The sequence below is a fragment of the Nicotiana tabacum genome, chromosome 19 (genome assembly GCF_000715075.1).
Source record: "Nicotiana tabacum cultivar K326 chromosome 19, ASM71507v2, whole genome shotgun sequence".
Taxonomy (NCBI): domain Eukaryota; kingdom Viridiplantae; phylum Streptophyta; class Magnoliopsida; order Solanales; family Solanaceae; genus Nicotiana; species Nicotiana tabacum.
Window position 1 is genome coordinate 23,962,319 of NC_134098.1, and position 14,128 is coordinate 23,976,446.

The window sequence follows — 14,128 nt, forward strand, 5'->3', positions numbered from 1 at the left end:
ATAAGTGAAATTGTCCTAATAGTTTCGTATCGTCTCGAAGATAAGTATAGACGTCTACGTACCGATCCGAAAGACACTATTATACTAGCTTATAACTCGTAGCACCTATGAACCTAGAGCTTTGATACCAACTTGTCACGACCATAATTATCCTCCGTAGGATGTCGTGATATCACCTAGTCTTAGCAACTGGGTAAGCCTAACACGTACTGAAGTAGTGTCAAACTCAACAAACAACTATTAAATATGAAACAAACATTTTCTATACAAACCAATAATCCCAAAACCGGTAGTATAAGTCATAAGCTCTACTAAGCTTACTAGAAGAGTCTTCTAAGCAACATTGTTCTGAAAAAAAAAAGAAATAGACAGTACAATACAATATCAGAAGGTGACTTCGAGGCCTGCGAATGCGATGACACGTTTACCTTGAGTCTCCACAGTAACCCCGAACAGCTAGATAGTATTCAACCAACTCTGAAGTGCTTGGATGTGCACAAAAAAGCGCAGAAAGCGTAGCATGAGTACACCACAGCAGTACCCAGTAAGTATCAAGACTAACCTCAGTGGAGTAGTGACGAGGGACAGTCAACACTCATACTAGTCTAAACAACCTAAACAAGTATAAATATGGACTAACAGGGAACAATACCAATATAGAGCTAAGCATGACAACAATAACAAAACAAAATTATGTAATAGGAAACTAAGAGCAACAATTAGCAGCAGGGACAAACAAGTAATAATGCTTTAGAGTGAGCTGAACACATTTTAAGTCCAGTGAAATCAAATAAAGGAAATCGCGTAACAACTTGAGAAGAACAGTCGCTTTCACACAAGATTTATTTAAGAATTTCCACGAGGTACCTAACCTCATAATCATAAATCACGGGTCCCAATTCATGAACCCTAATCACTTGGCATCTTGTGCCCACATTGCAATTAATAACCGCACGGACGACTCACGTGCCAAGAGAGTGACAATATCTAATATCCGCATGGATCACTTACGTGCCAACAATAACAATGACTCATGATCGCACGTATAACTCACGTGCCTATATAACAACTCTCCCAGAGAAGGCAAGTAGACGAGAGTACATGTAAATGGTCAATAACATCAGGATTCGTCTTCTTAAACTGATATGGGTCATTAATTACGTGCATGCTTGTGCAAGTGTTCTATCATAATTCAAGTCAACAAGTAAGAGTGGAGACAATGAATGACCATAAGAAACGATCTCCACAAAATGTACAAGGTATAATTCACACAAGGTAGGCACACCACTACACAAATTTCAACAATAACAATGCCCCCACTTCCAAAGTCATCATAAATCATTCCCCGACATCGCCCACCTTGTCGCACCACGTGCGCAATAATAATGAGACTACCTGCCTTATCTCGCCGCACGGGCATAATAATATTCACATCTTGTCTCTCCACATGCGCAAACCACATATATAGCCCACCTTGTCACGCCGCATGTGAAAATATATATAAAAATAATAGCACAGACAACTCACGTGCGAACACCATGACAATCCTCTTAACAATACCACGTGTGACAAAACATAACAACACAATAAAATCACTTTGACAACATGTGCCCATATGCCACAACATTTCTTCAAAACTATTTCAGTACCACAACCACGCAAAGCCCTCGGCTCAACAACATTGAGTACAACAGCAACAACAACAATAACATGAGAGTACGCCAACTAAATCAACATATAAACTTCAGAACACAAAGAAATAGAAGAACGAGCACACAAATAAAGATACAACAAGGAATAACGATCTCAGCAAGAATGGCTCGGCAAGGGGAGAGATAATGTGCAGCAATGATTCCAACTATGTACAACTCGACGATAAAAGAGATTGCATGAATCAACGATTCCAAATAAGGATAAGTCAACAACAAAAAGGGATAACAAAACTTCAATTAAGGCTAAGCAATTACGTAAGAGATAATAATAACTTCAATTTAGTTTAAGCAATTACATAAGAGATAATAATAAATTCAATCAAGGGTATGCAATTACAGAAAATACAATAATAAATTTAATCAAGGGTAAGTAGTTGCGGAAAAGATAATAACAAGTTCAATCAAGGGTAAGCAATTGTGGAAAGGATAGCATGGAAATAAGAGAGGCGAAAACTTTAATTAAGGCACATAAGAGTTTATTGGCAACAAGGGTAGAACACGAATCGACCAACTTCACATAAGACACATATTGGTGAATTTCGTATGTTTGGGATTTATCCTGATAGGACAACTTCATTTTTTAATGGACATAAGAACGTAGGAGCCTAAAATGGTAAAATTCTCACAAATAAGCCCGAGTACGTATTCGTCACCTAGCGTACACGGCCTTCACATGACACAATTAGCACAAACGACTCAAATCCTAAGGGGTAGTTCCCCCACACAAAGTTATGCAAGATACTTACCTTAAAGAACCTAGACCGATATTCTAAAATGACCTTCTCAAATGAAACAACTTCCAGATGGCTCAAATGTAGCCAAAATAACTTTAAATCATAAATAAAACTCGTAAGAAATAATTTCGGATAATAAAACTTCAATCTTTAATAAAAACTAAAAAGCCAACCCAAAAGGCCAACCTCGGGCATGCACCTCGAAACCCGATAAAATTTACAAAACCCAAACACTTATTTTGATATCCAACCATAAAAAAATTATTAAATTCAGATATCCAATCGATGCTCAAAACTTAAAATTTTATTTTATGAAAGTATAGACAATTCCTCCGATTTCTCTTTCAAAATCAATAAACAAATGCCGAAAATAAAGATTAATAAATAAAATATAATCAAAAGCGAGTCAAGAATGCATACCCCAATTCACGTGGTGAAATTTCTCTCCCGAGTCGCCCAAATTGAACTCCAAAATCCAAAAATGTTAAAAAACCTCAAACCCCCGAATATATGTTTCTGCCTAGGATTTTCGCTTTTGCGGACAGGATTTGTGCACCTGTGCACTCGCATTTGCAAGAAAATTCCCACATCAGCGGATTTCCACTCAACAGCCAACCCTCACACATGCGTAACTTCTTCCGCTTCTGCGCAATCGCAGGTGCGAGGCACAGGTCGCTTCTGCGTAACCAACTCACTTCTGCGCTCTAACTCATCGCTTCTGCGGCTTCGCAGATGCGCCTTAGCATCTGCTTCTGCGGCCTTCTCCAACCAGCCCAGGTTCTTGCGCCCAATGGTGCACAGGTGCGACCACACCAGAAGTCTTGCCAAGAGCCTTAACCAAAAATGACCCAAAATGATTCGAACCTCGTCTGTCATCCGACGCACTCGGGACCCTGTTAGAATATACCAAAAAGTCATATAACATAGCACAGACCTACTCGAGGCCTCAAATCATATCAAATAAGGTCAAAATTACGAATCGCGCCTCTAATGGAACTTATGAATTTTCAAGTGTTCCAACATCTAAAACTCGTGCTGAAACATAACAAATCAACTCGGAATTAACCCAAATTTTTCACATAAGTCCAAAATGACATAACGAAGCTATTCAAACTCCCAAAACTAAAATCCTAACTTGATATCATCAAAGTTAACTCCCGGTCAAACTTATGAATATTTCAAACTTTCAAATTTCCAATTTTTACCAAAATGCTTCAAATTATCCTACGGACCTCCTAATCCAAATCCGGACGCACACCTATTGGAAATCACCATACAAATCTATTGGAATCATCAAAAAGCTATTTCGGAGTTGTCTACATAAAAGTCAAATTGCGATCAACTCTTTTTGCTTAAGCTTATAAAACAAGAATCCTTCTTCCAAATTGATCCTGAATCATCTGAAAACCAAAGTCTACCATGCACGCAACTCATAACACATAATATGAAGCTTATCGAGACCTTGAACCACCGAAAGGGACGTTAATTCTCAAAATAGCTGATCGGGTCGTTACGTTATTTAACTAGATTCGTGTTGTTTGGAGGTTGATTTCCGTGAGAAGGTATTTTTATAGTGTTAATTCAAGTGCTTCGAGGTTAGTAACTTGTATAAATTTGGTTTGAAGGTAACTTTCCCATTGGCTATGGTATTTGATACATGTTGTGGGTGACGCACGTGCTATGTGACATGCGTATATGCATACACCAGGATTTTTCATGATCCAGATAAACCTTAGGCTATAATGTGCTATCATGCATCGTTATTTTCGCATTTTCTGCGCTTGTATGACTACATAAGTGATTATGCATATTAGAAATTATGTCTAGGCTATGTGCTTATTTATATGAGACATGATAGGGCTATCCATCCTATTTTGAGTTATTTTGCCTTAACCGAAGTCATATTCTAAATCATTATTTTACATTTGCGTATTACATCTTTGTCTATGTGAATTCTTTATATGTTATCTCATATCTTTTTGGTGCCCTTATACGTAGGGTTGAACTGAGTATTGTGAGATGAGCACATTTAAGACTTGAGTGGTTGATGGTTGATCCTGGGCCATAAAGTAGATTTTATACTATTACTGAGGTGACGCGTGTTCCAGGCCTCATACCGAGTGGTTTTGATTATGAGGCACATACTCCATTCCCCATATTGGGCTAAGTGATATTGATCATTGACATCAATCCGATTAGTGCTTGGGCTAGAACTCTCCCATCCAGAGTCAAGTATTAACTTATGGGTCCAGGCACATGTGTCGTATATGTGCTTGGTAAAGGACTTGTGTCAGGCACCCATACAATGCTAAGTTTCATATCCTGGATGATTTAGCTGCCATATTGTTGATTCTGGCTTGTATACTTGTCATACAGATGTAGGGTTGTGTTTCCTCCTTCATGCTAATTGGTACATGATATGTAAAATTTGGAATCACGGTTAAACTGATAAAACCATCTCTAATTGATTTCCGTGGAAGAATTTGTCCCTTATCTGTTATTCTTGAAAAGCATGCTTATTTATCCTTTTATTGTGAAAAGGTTGAATTTGATATTACTTGAGCTACTTTTTTTTGTCGATATTATGCCGTTATTGTTGTTATTGGCTGTTGGAAATGAATATTGGACCTTGCCTAGCTCGTAACTACTTTCAGCCTGACCGGTCATTTTGAATATTTGCATTCAGATCGATAGTTTGAGGTCATGAGAAGATGCGTTAGTGTATTATGACTTGATTGTATCATCACTTTTAGTTTTCGAGTGGTTCAGAATCGATTTGGAAGAATGATTCTTAAATACGAAGCTTTAACATGGAAGAGTTGACCAAGTTGGTCTTTTGAGCATTTGACCTCGGATCGGAGTTTATATGGTCCCGTTAGGTACAAATGGTGATTTTGGACCAGTGCATATGCTCGAATTTACATTTGGATGTTTCTAGAATGTTTCAGCACTATTTGGCAAAAGTCGGCAATCTGAAGGTTTGGATTATTCATGAGTCTAACCAATAGTTGACTTTGATGATATCAATTTTGGATTATGGTTGCGGGAAATGTAATAGGTTCATTATGACATTTGAAACTTGTGTTCAAAGTTTGAGGTCATTCCGAGTTGATTTGATATGATCTACATGATGTTTTGGAAGTTGAAAGTTCAAAAGTTTATTAAGTTCGATTTGAGGTGCTATTCGTGGTTTTGATGTTATAATGTGTGATTTGAGGCCTCGAGTATGTTCGTGTCGTATTTTTGGACTTTTTTGTATGTTTGGTTAGGTTCCAGTGTGACCCGAGCACATTTCGGCGTATTGTATGAAAAATTAGAAAATTTGATTTTAAACTTGAAAATCTTGAATTTTGATGATCAATTCTTGTTGTTTGAGATTACTTTTGTGATTTGCGTGAGCGCGCGAGCTTATATGATGTTATCACACTTGTGTGTAAGTTCGATTTGGTGCCTGAGGGGCTCAGGTGAGTTTTGGATGAGTTTTGAAAAAGTTTGGATGATTTTTGAACAACGGGTGCAACCCTGCGGATATCGCAATTGCGATGTCACTCTCGCATTTGCGGTCATTTGATTGCATTTGCAAATATAGGACTGGAGTCTAGACTTTGCATTAGCGAGGATAGGTTTGCTTTCGCGAAGGAGGGGGTGTCGCTTTTGAAAAAAAGTTGGTCGCATTTGCAACCACTGGTATTTTGGGAAGCTTTGCAGATGCGAAGAATTTATCTACGAAGGTTGTGGTTTCGCATTTGCGACTTCTTTAGGTCTGATACACTGAGAAAGAAAGTTTGTAAATGCGAAAAAAAGTTCGTAAATGCGACATCTGCAACTGGGTAAAAGAGGGAAAATCGGGATTTAGCTCATTGTACACCTTTTTTAAACCCTAAGCTCCATAGAGGTGATATTTGAAGAGGATTTTCTTTCCAAATTCATTGCTAAGTGTAATGACCTGACCGGTCATTTTCTGTAATTGCGTCCCATTACCCCTTTTATGCGTCACACATGTATGTTTATGATTTTATGACTTACGGGGTTGATTAGTATTGTTCCAGGAAGCTTTTAGGTTGATTCGGACCCTTTGATTCTTGACTTAGAAGCCTAAGTTAGAAATGTTGACCAAACTTTGACTTTTGTGAAAACGACCTCGAAACGGTGTTTGATGGCTCCGATAGTTTCGTATCGTGAATTTGGACTTGGGCATATGCCCCGAATTAATTTTGGAAGTCCGTATGTTAATTTGTGTTGTTTTGCCGAAATATGGCAATTTGAAGTTGAAAAGTTTGATCGTATGTTGACATTTAGATATCGAGCACATAATTTTATTTTGGGACTTGAAATAGGTCAGTTATGCTATTTAGAACTTGACTGCAAAATTTGGTTACATTTGGAGTTGATTTAGGAGGATTCAGACGTTTAGTTGTAATTCTATAGATTCTTGAACTTTACTTTGAAATTCATGCATTTTAGTATTCGATTCGTAGATTTAAATGTTATCTTTGTGTTTTGATCGTGCGAGGGAGTTCGTATGATATTTTTAGACTTGTGTGGATGTTTGATTTGGAGCCCTGTGGGCTTGAATGAGTTTCAGACATGTGTTTGGAAGGTTTTGAATTGAAGGTGAAAATTCTAGTGCATGTAGTGTTACATTTGCGAACACCAGGTTTGCAATTGCGAGCTTAGTAGGGGGGCCTCAGGTAGTGATACCTGGCTCACAATTTCAAAGTAGCTCAAGTAGTGGGGTAGTTCGTATTTGCGATAAAACAGTTCCATTTGCGATGGAGACTGGCTTCGCAAATGCCATATATGAACTCGTGGGGTCGTGGGTAGTCTGAATCTATCATTGGACCAAGATTTTCATCAGGGGGCCCCATATTGACTTTTGTTGACTTTTTGGAAAAAATGTAATGATCATGGATTTATCTATTGTAATTGACTTCCCTTGCATTGGTTGATGATATTAAGTCAATTTTCGTTAGATTTGAGCCTTGTGGAGGCGAATGTTAGTGGAAAAGCTATTTCCGAGGGTTGAATTGGCCTAGTTGAGGTAAGTATCTTGCCTAACTTTGTGTGGGGGAACTACCCCGTATGATTTGGAATTGATTGTGTCATTTGTATTATGTGAAGGGTGTGTACGCAAGGTGACGAGCGGGTACACGTGTTATATGTGGTATTTGACCGGTTTAAGCTACTTAGACTCTTTCCAGGCTTTAGTTGAATTGTCATGTCATGTTCTAAATTTTTGTAGTCAACCTATTCTTACATGTGTTAGTCTATCCTTACATGCCTTAAATAACTTTGTTCACACTTGTTCACATCTTACCCATTATTTGGCTCTTATGCTTTAGTTGAACTTTTGCCTCTTTTGTGGTTACATATTATTTCTTCTATTGTCGATTTATCATTGCTTGAAGTCATTGTTACATGTTATCTCTTTCATTGTTGATTATCATTACTTGAAGTCATTGTTACATATTATCACTTTCATTGTTGATTATCCCTATTTGAAGTCATCGGTGTATGTTTTCTCTTTTATTGTGAGTTCTATTATTTAGTGTCGTGCTTACGCAATATCTTTCTCAGTGTTGAGACATTGGTGGTTAAGTTGAGAAAGCGCTTATCACGTTGAAGCTAAGTGTTAGTTGTTGAGACATCTTTCTTGTTAAGAATTTACATTCATTGTTATTGTTGAAATTCTTGTACACGTTGTGGTGGAGCCATGGGCTATTGTTGTGGAAACATTGATATTGTTGACTATTGGCAAGTTGTCACATATGGGCACTTGTGGTGCGAGTTGTTATTGTGATGTGATATTGACGCGCATGCGGCGGTATAAGATTAGGGTTTAATGTTCATGCGGCGGTATAAGGTGGGACTTATCCGTGTGTTTCTTGTAAGGGGATTACGTGAAGACATGCGGCGTCAAAAGGTGAGATAAAGTGCTTGTAGCTATTTCGGGAAAAATATTTTCGAAACCATTTCAATTTAAGGATCATGCGGCAGAATAACCAAAGATTATGATTGAAATTAAGAAATGTGAATACGAGGCGGTACCTCGTTGTGATTCTTATTGTTTTTCTCATGTTGCAGAGAGTTATTTGGTGGGAACACTTCTTGTTGATTTGTTTTTCCTTGTTCCATCGGTTATTTTCTGTATATGAACATTATGGTTCTTTTCAACTGCTTCCCTTATTTTATCTCTATGCTTAAGATCCTTTCATTAGTCAATGTTATTAACTTGCTTCATATGACTTATTGCTCCGCTTTCCATTACTTTTTGTTAGTACATTTTCATTATTTTTTTTATATCCTAGTAGGTGTCTTGACATATCCTCATTACTACTCTATCGAGGTTAGGCTTGATACATACTAGGTACCGTTGTGGTGTATCGAGGAGCCCAAACATGCGACGGGTTAGACCCGCAACATTAATAGAGTTGAGTTTCAACCACCACTTGTCATGACGTCCGTCGTCGTGGACTCACATTTAGGCCAACCGCACGCTCGCGGCGCACGGGATGCCAGTATCCGTCCCATGACACCACCCACGACCATGAGTCTGGGCGCGGTATACAGGGGCGATACGATGCGTGATGCCCAAGCAGACGTGCCCTCGGCCTAATGGCTTCGGGCGCAACTTGCATTAAAAGATTCGATGGTTCACAGGATTATATAATTCACACCAAGTATCACATTTCACTACATTCTTCATCAATGTGAGAGCCTAGATATTCATTGCCGAGAATCATTTTTGTTTCAAAATAAGTACAAGTCCCTCGCGCGCATTGCGAATGGGGTGCGAGAGGCAAGCTTCATATTTAGTATTCCTTGGCGCTTTCCGCGCCGGGGTTGGTTATTCACCCGGCACGCATGCTAGTGCGCGCGCTGGGGTTAGGAGAGAGCCACGTGGATGGAGGTCAAAACACCTCGGCCGCACCACTCCCTATTGTTTAAACAAGTTTGCGGGTCGTTCTGCTTTGCAAGTTTCGACTATGATCTTTCCGCAGGTTCACCTACGGACACCTTTTTATGACTTCTCCTTCCTCTAAATGATAAGGTTCAATAGACTTCTTGTGACATCGCGGCAAGCTAACCGCCCACGTCGCCGTGATTCGAAAATTTCACCTGATCTTTCAATCGGTAGGAGCAACAGGCAGTGTGTACAAAGGGAAGGGACGTAGTCAATGCGAGCTGATGACTCACACTTACTAGGAATTCCTCGTTTAAGACCAACAATTGCGATGATCTATCCCCATCACGATGAAATTTCAAAGATTACCCGGGCCTGTCGGCCAAGGCAATAAACTTGTTGAATACATCAGTGTAGCGCGTGTGCAGCCCAGAACATATAAGGGAATCACAGACCTATTATTGCATCAAACTTCTACGGCCTAAAAGGTCGTAGTCCCTCTAAGAAGCTGGCCGCGAAGGGATACCTCCCCACAGCTAGTTAGTAGGTTGAGGTCTTGTTCGTTAACGGAGTTAACCAGACAAATCGCTCCACCAACTAAGAACAACAATGCACCACCACCCATAGAATTAAGAAAGAGCTCTCAGTCTATCAATCCTTACTATGACTGGACCTGGTAAGTTTCCCCGTGTTGAGTCAAATTGAGCCGTAGGCTCCACTCCTTATGGTGCCCTTCCGTCAATTCCTTTAAGTTTCAGCCTTGCGACCATACTCCCCCCGGAACCCAAAAATATTGATTTCTCATAAGGTGCCGGCGGAGTTAAAAAAAAACATCTGTCGATCCCTGGTCGACATCGTTTATGGTTGAAACTAAGACAAAATTGGATCATCTTCGAGCCCCCAACTTTCGTTCTTGAATAATGAAAACATCCTTGGTAAATGCTTTCGCAGTTGTTCGTCTTTCATAAATCCATGAATATCACCTCTGACTATGAAATACGAATGCCCCCGACTGTCCCTGTTAATCATTACACTGTTCCCGAAGGCCAACGTAATTGGACCAAAATCTTATAATGTCATCCCACACTAATGTATACAGAGCATAGGCTTGCTTTGAGCACTCTAATTTCTCTAAAGTAATAGCGCCGGAGGCACGACCCGTCCAAATAAGGCCATGAGCGCATCACCGGTAGAAGGAACGAGACGACCGGTGCACACCTAAGGTGGACCGGCTAGACAACCGGTGCACACATAAGGCGGACCGGACGGCCTATCCCAAAGTCCAACTACGAGGTTTTTAACTGCAACAACTTAAATATACATTATTGGAGTTGGAATTACTGCGGCTACTGGCACTAAACTTGCCCTCTAATGGATCCTCGTTAAGGGATTTAGATTGTACTCATTCCAATTGCCAGACTCATAGAGCCCGGTATTATTATTTATTGTCACTACCTCCTCGTGTCAGGGTTGGGTAATTTGAACGCCTGCTGCCTTCCTTGGATGTGGTAGCCGTTTCTCAAGCTCCTTCTCCGGAATCGAACCCTAATTCTCCATCACCCGTCACCACCATGGTAGGCCACTATCCTAATTCTCTGTCACCTGCATCAACCTTTTATCTAATAAATTCATCACTTCTAGAAGTCGGGGTTTGTTGCATGTATTAGCTCTAGAATTACTACGGTTATCCGAGTAGTAGATACCATCAAAAAAACTATAACTAATTTAATGAGCCATTCGCAGTTTCACAGTATGAATTTGTTCATACTTACACATGCATGGCTTAATCTTTAAGACATGCATATGACTACTGGCAGGATCAACCATGTAGCATTCCTCATTGACCTCGGCGTCGCATGAGCATGGCCGACCCAAAGGGCACAGCCAAGTCCAAGATGAGCATGACCGTCAATCGTAAGGAGCATTCTTTGGGAAGATAGGAGCCAATGAAGACCCCATGCCCATTGCATTTACCGAATCCAAGAGTTTGAGCATAATAGTCATGGACCAAGTCATCGCACGATGAAGCGAGGATGATGTGGGACACAACTGCAGCTTTTGGTCCCCCCCGCACATCTAGTATAGACAAAGATATAGTAGACATTCTAGTTATAATCCACAAACAAATATCAATACACCAAATCCATCAAACCCTAAAGATATCTACTCCATAGATATGGAGCAATTCATCACAAATATGTTTAAATTAAAGGAAAACATAAAACAATCCAAACTCGTGTCTTGAGTGAGGAATGAATGATGAAATCCTTGTGCTTTTGCTTGTCCACCTCCTCCTTAACTTCCTTAGGTCTAAAATGTGTCAAAAGTCCATAAAATAACGTTTTCCATGTATATATACCAAGCAGGGACAAGCCCAAATGAAAACACCTTCTCCTACGTGAAATAGGACAATTCTCGCAATAGGACGTGCGCGGCCACGCACATGGTGGTGTGTTCACGCATATGAGCATGCACTTTGGGCAGTTTCTGCTCTACATGTGCGCCTAGTGTAGGCTCGCGCACCTGGGTGGCCTCTTGCTCAATTCTTCGTTTCTCTTGTTAAATGCACTATTGTCCGTTGATCCCCGATCACGATCCCAACTTAATCCTTGGGATTTTACTCAGACTTCAAAGCTCCAAAATAGCTTGAATTTATTCCATAACAACTACATATCTCGGAATCACTCATACAAGGCCTAAAACACACAATTAGTGCAAAACACTAGCGTTTAAAGCTTAATCTCATTTAACGCACAGTAAATTAGAGTGTAATAAGCGACTAAAACACAAGAATATAGCCTACCATCAACACCCTACACTTGAATCACTGCTCGTCCTCGAGCAATCAAACTACACTTTATAAAGACACGAACTTTTTAAACAACTCTACTAACTTTTCATACCAAGAATCTTTTAAATAGATTAAGCACAATAACGTAACATCCTAACCCCAAAATTTGACTCGCAAGTACCACACATTATTTATAACGCGCTAACTTACTCCAACATAGAGGTCAAGCATTACCTTTACTTCATGAATCAAGTGCCCTCACACAACAATAGACAGTAGTTCCACACACAATATAGTTTAAGAACAATTAGGAATTCAAGATAGAAAGAAATCACTCACTCTCAGAAACAACATTCATATGCCACAAAAGATGAACCATATGCTTGCCCGTAGTGTACTACTCTACTAATTAAGCTCACTCATTCAATAATCAAGTAGGATTTTAATTGGTTGTAATATAATCTACGGGACGGGTAGTATACATTTAGATATAAGAGTGACTACACCTCCCTAAGCACTTTTAATACATACAGTTTAACATTCAAAACCCCATAGTTATGTCAAACCATACTCTACCTTCACATCAATATATATTAACTCCCTACTTCTTTAAGCACAATTACATCAAGAGTCACCACTATCACAGAATATTTTGCACAACAATACAACTTTTTTTTCTCCTTTTTTCAATTCAAGTGGCTCTTACTTTTTCAAACTACTGCGCCTGTCTCCTTATTTTATTAGTTCCACTCAAAAGCCAAACCAGCCACCCCACACTTCAACTTTTACAAAGTTCATAACAATCTCAAGTGCTCAAGAGAGGTACAAGATTCAAATAGATGATCAATTCAAACAAATGGGTAAGGCTTGCAATGTTGTTGCCAAATAAACAAGATTGAAGACTCAAAGGGGTTAACTAAGATACATAACAATTAGGTAGGTAAAAGCATATAACTAACTTAACAAAGAAACACATATATCACTTCCAAGACTGAATAAAACTACTATTTGGCTTTGCAAACACAGGGGACACGTTTTAGACATCAAATCCAATGCACAGAATGACACAAACCTCACACACACATGGCACATAAGTCATTCAAGAATGATTATCAAGAACTCTAGTCAAAGCAGTTAAGCAAGGTTAAGATCATGCAGTTTAAGGTACTTATACAAGAGTCAAAAACTGAGCCTAAGCATCACAACTAAAGCACTCACTATTTTCAAGGCATAACAAATTCAAGAGATATTTCTTCAATTCAACTCATAGCACAAGATTTCCTACTCTCTAAAAAAACTAACTAAACCTAGTTCAAATAAAAACTCTTGGAAAAGAACCACATCATAGGGTGACTTGTTACACTACCTAACAAAAGAAAATCTTTTTGGTCTTTTTCCTTTGACTTAATCCCTCAAGAAACCAGTTGAATCATAGCCATCGTCGGGAAAAATCAAAGATTTTAAAACTTTTATCATTTTTTTCAATATTTTTTTTAACTACTACAACTAACAAAAGGAAAGGAAACTAATATACATACATACAACATACTATTGTCCCCCGCCCCACACTTTAAGTTGTGGCATGTCCCCATGACACATAATTAAAAAGCATAAGGTAGAGAAAACTTCCCAGAATCTCTAGTCGGGGTTTGAATCAAAGTCAGGCTCCATCCTTCTCGCCCGCAATAGTGCGCACATCCATGCAGAAAACTTCTTCTCGGCCTTCTTGGGGTACATCCCACCGTTATCTTTCTCAATAACTGGATCTTTCTCTTTCAAACTCTTCACTTTCCACTCTACACTTGTAGTTGGCTTCTCTTTTTTCACCCTCGTTTCTACATTTATCTCGAAAGTCACTGTCTCATCTCGAACTCTAAGCATGAGTTTTCTATCATGTATATATAATATTACTCTGTCCGTTGCTAAGAATGGTCATCCTAAGATTAGGGGTATCTCCTTGTTCTCCTCTATCTTCACCACTATAAAA

At 39.2% G+C, this 14,128-nt stretch overlaps 1 non-coding gene across 1 annotated transcript; it reads right to left on the reverse strand.

Annotated features, from left to right (window-relative positions):
* Positions 1 to 9,031: 9,031 nt before the first annotated feature.
* On the reverse strand, positions 9,032 to 9,187 carry LOC142173952 (5.8S ribosomal RNA). Its single transcript, XR_012703317.1, has one exon. It is a non-coding gene; the product is annotated as a 5.8S ribosomal RNA (ribosomal RNA).
* Positions 9,188 to 14,128: the final 4,941 nt, after the last annotated feature.